The sequence below is a fragment of the Sinocyclocheilus anshuiensis genome, unplaced genomic scaffold (assembly GCF_001515605.1).
Source record: "Sinocyclocheilus anshuiensis isolate Anshui unplaced genomic scaffold, SAMN03320099.WGS_v1.1 scaffold1640, whole genome shotgun sequence".
NCBI classification, from domain to species: domain Eukaryota; kingdom Metazoa; phylum Chordata; class Actinopteri; order Cypriniformes; family Cyprinidae; genus Sinocyclocheilus; species Sinocyclocheilus anshuiensis.
Window position 1 is genome coordinate 1186233 of NW_015555883.1, and position 4017 is coordinate 1190249.

Consider the following 4017-nt stretch of genomic DNA (forward strand, 5'->3'; position numbering starts at 1 on the left):
TACCAGGAGCCAAAGCAGAGTTCATTAAAATTCTCCTTAACAGGACAGGTATGGAGTTCAGCAACGGTCACTTTGACCGTGACAGGACAGACTGAAAACTCATAAACGGCCTCCTTGGCCGTGGCTGGGCAGGCAGAGAGTTCTTAAATGAATACCACTGACACCTCCGGAGGTTCTGCAGCGGTTGCTGCCACCTCTGAAGGTTCTACAGCAGTAACATCAGGGAACAGTAAGAAGTCAGTAACAGTCTCTTTGACCACAACACGACAGGCTGATAGTGCACCGCTGGGTGCCATCACCACGCCAGGAGCTGAAGCGAGCATCTCCACCTCGGGAGGTTCTGTGGTGGTGTATGCAGCCCAAACACACCATAAAGCGATCCCTATCAAGGGAAGCGCTTCAGTCAGGGGAATCAGTTCAGGAACAGGAGGGCTAGAGTGACTGGGTTTGGGGATACCAGCTGCGCGTGCAGACACCAGCGGTGCATCCCTCACACTGGATACCAGACTGGGATACCGAAGGACTGACCTTGATAATCTGGGTGCAAAAGACAGGATGTGACGTGACTCTGGATGATCAGCTGTGATCTGATGTGACTCTGGACAAACAGCTGTGATGTGACATGACTCTGGACGAACAGCTGAGACGCGACGAGACTCTGGATGAACAGCTAAGACATGACTGGACTCATGACGAGCAGCTGTGGCTTGACTTGACTCATTAAGATAAACCGTGACTTGACTTGATCGATGAAGATCCACTGTGACTTGACTTGACTCATGAAGATCAGCTGTGACTTGACTTGATTCATGACGATCAACTGTGACTTGATACAGACACTGTCGCGTTCTTCCCCCGCGGCACCCACAATAAACAAAGAGCCAACAGTCAACAAAGCATAATCCATAAACTGAGCGAGTGACGAACGTGGACCCTCGCGTCTAAGCTTAGACCTAAGAGGATGATTAATGCCATCGCAGAAAAACTCTATCAAAACACAGTCTGGTAAATCTGCATAGTGAGCGATGGCTAAAAACTCTCGAATATGGTTCTCCAATGATCGTGTGCCTTGTTTAAGGGCTAATAAAATTCTTGCAGTGTCCATACCTGGCCAATGTCCACTTGAACAGCTGCTGGATCCTTGTGTGGCCGAGTATTTTCTAGCAGGGCAGTCGAGACGTGAGACGTGCGGATCCATGTGCAAGCTTTTATTGTGAAACATGGTCATAATACAGGCAGGGTCGAACAACAGCAAACAAGTATGGCACGGGCAAGACACAAGAGTATTCCTAGGAAAAACGTGGGTCCTCGATCTGCAAACAACATCCGGAGGGCTTGACAAGAGGGGTAGTCCGATAACTTGAGCAATAATTCAGACGGGAAACAAACAGAGTCTGAGCGGTGAAACAAGGGTAAATCCAAGGAACATGGGCAGGAAACAGGAAACAAGGCAACATGAAATGTCAAGACTAAACTAGAACGAGAAACTAGGCTCCGTAAAGCAGCTATCACACGGTGAGTGATAAATGCAGAACAATACTAGAGACCAAACAGGAAATAAACACGGAATGGCTTGGTAAAGTAGCTAACACTAGGTGAGTGAAAAACGCTAGACAATACTCGGCGATCTGAACAGGAACTGAGTGGGTGTTAAATAGAGTGTGTAATAGCTCTCAGGTGAGCATGTGATTAGTGACAGCTGTGTGATTGTGTGATTAGAGATTCAGCTGTGTCAGTGCAATGGATGATGGGAACTGTAGTCCAGTGTGACGTGCAACAGTCTGTGTGGTGCGAGAGTCAATATGATGGAAGGACGACCTCTGATGGCGAGTGGACGGAAGACCATGAACCGGATTCATGACAGCATGTTGATGTCACATAGCAATGTGTCTTGCCTATTTTTCGTAAGGTCCGATGTTTCTCTTTCATTTTTGGTGTTGTCGCCGGAGTAGACACATTTCATGATGATAAGTTTAATAATAAGTTTAATTTCCTTAATGTGTAGCACTGTTTTTCTTAAATTTGTATTCAAGCTGTAAGATATTTGTTATTTGTCTAAAATTAGCGATTAAAAACAATTTGGTTCCTTCTGTATGACCAAAAATGGAAAGGTTATTTTTTTCTCTCATGTTTTTAGAGCTCTGAGGTGTCCTTATAGGCCTCTTATAATGAAAAAAAAAATGCTGCATTATTTATTTGGAAAAATAAGTAATTACAAATGTTATTTGGTATTTTCATTTATTTTTGATAATGAACAGGCTGCGATTTTAAGCCGTGTTAGAATTGACGTGTGTGCGCACGCGAGGAGCCGGCGTGCACTTGAATTGCTTCTTTACATCAGTGAAAACAACTTAAAATACTAAATTTTAAATACATAAACTGTAAAGAGTCTAATTTTTATTTTAGCTACTAGCATAGGTTACAAAATATTTAATTCATGCTATTTAATGTGAATAAATATAACTATGGGACTATGTTAAATATATTTGTAATTTTTTCTCGATATTGGTGATTATCTTCTGTAACTGACTTTTATTATCGACATCGCGATTCAAGACATCGTCGATATACGATAATAGCATCATATCGCCCAGCTCTATTCCTTAACAGTAACCATAGCAACAGTGACCAAAGTAATTTCAAAGATGGTGACATCCATAAAACTGAAAGGCTTATCACGTTCTGACACGAGACAGAGTCCAATCGAGCCGCAAGTTCATCCGTAAAATCTCCGACAGCAGGGTGAAGAGTGGAGCATTTGAGATGCGCACAAAAAAATACAAACTGACGGGAGCAGCTCCGGTGTAGAAGACTGGAAATAAAACCTTCAGATGACACGCAGCTCATTTCTCCGTCACTGTACGTAACTGAAACCACACATGAAAACAGCAACACACGGTAAACACGCGCTTTGTGCAGCAGAGCGACTCTCTCTCGCACTGTATGACGTGACAGACAACTTTATCCAGTCCTGTTCCATTCACACAGTGCATGTTTTCTGAGAATGCGGTTCTGAGTCCTGAAAATTTACGGGTTTGATTTTGGTTACAGAATGCGGTTGTTACGCCTGAAAATAACCGTACTGTGTGTGAACGTAACCGTATTAAGGACTCAAATACAGGACTGACAACCGTATTCTGCTGCTGTGTGAACATGGCCATAGACAACTTCATTATGAAGAAAAATAATAAATGAAAAAATATATAATCATAATCTATGACAAAAATTCTAATATAAACTAGGTTAGTGGATAATTCAGCAGGAAAAGTTACTCTAGAAAAATCATGAGTGTACAATCATTTTATAAAATCTAAACATTTAGTGAAAAAACATTATTTAGTGGAGAACAAATAAAAGTGAATAAGTGTAGGACTAAATCTGGTAAATCTAGACCTTCTAGATCACCATCTAGACTCTCCAAAAAGTCATGGAACACTTTCCAGATGGACCAGAATACATGGAGTTTGTTTTTCAAAAAATAGGTCATCTTTTCTAAGGCTAGGTTTTATATATATATACTATAAAATTAAAAGACATTTCTTTTAAATGTATAGCACAGTAATGAGGCAGCAACATATGATATATAGGACAGAACAAGAAAGGCTATTAATAATCTTTCATTGCGCAAATGTATTATAATATATTGTAGCAAGTCTGAAAAGGTGTGTTATGCTGTCAGGTGTGATTTAAGTCAAATATGTTCTGTTCCTGTGTTTTGTGTTCTTTTTGCATGGGGGCTTTAAGGGGTGGGTGTTCTTCTGAAGAACGAGTCTGCGCACTCGTGTGTGGGTGGAGTCTGGGGGAAAGGTTCTGGAAGTTTGTGAGTTCAGAGAGAGAGTATAGCTCAAGCGTGGGGTTTGCCTCGGGCGCTCTCGTGAATAAAAAGCAAGCTAAAAAACCGTCAAGTTGTTGTTTCACTGACTGGATCGCTACAATATGAAAGTAAGGCTCCAATACAGAGCGACACAATTAAAAGCGCTTATGCGCAGAATGCTTGAAGCAACATGGCATCACGGC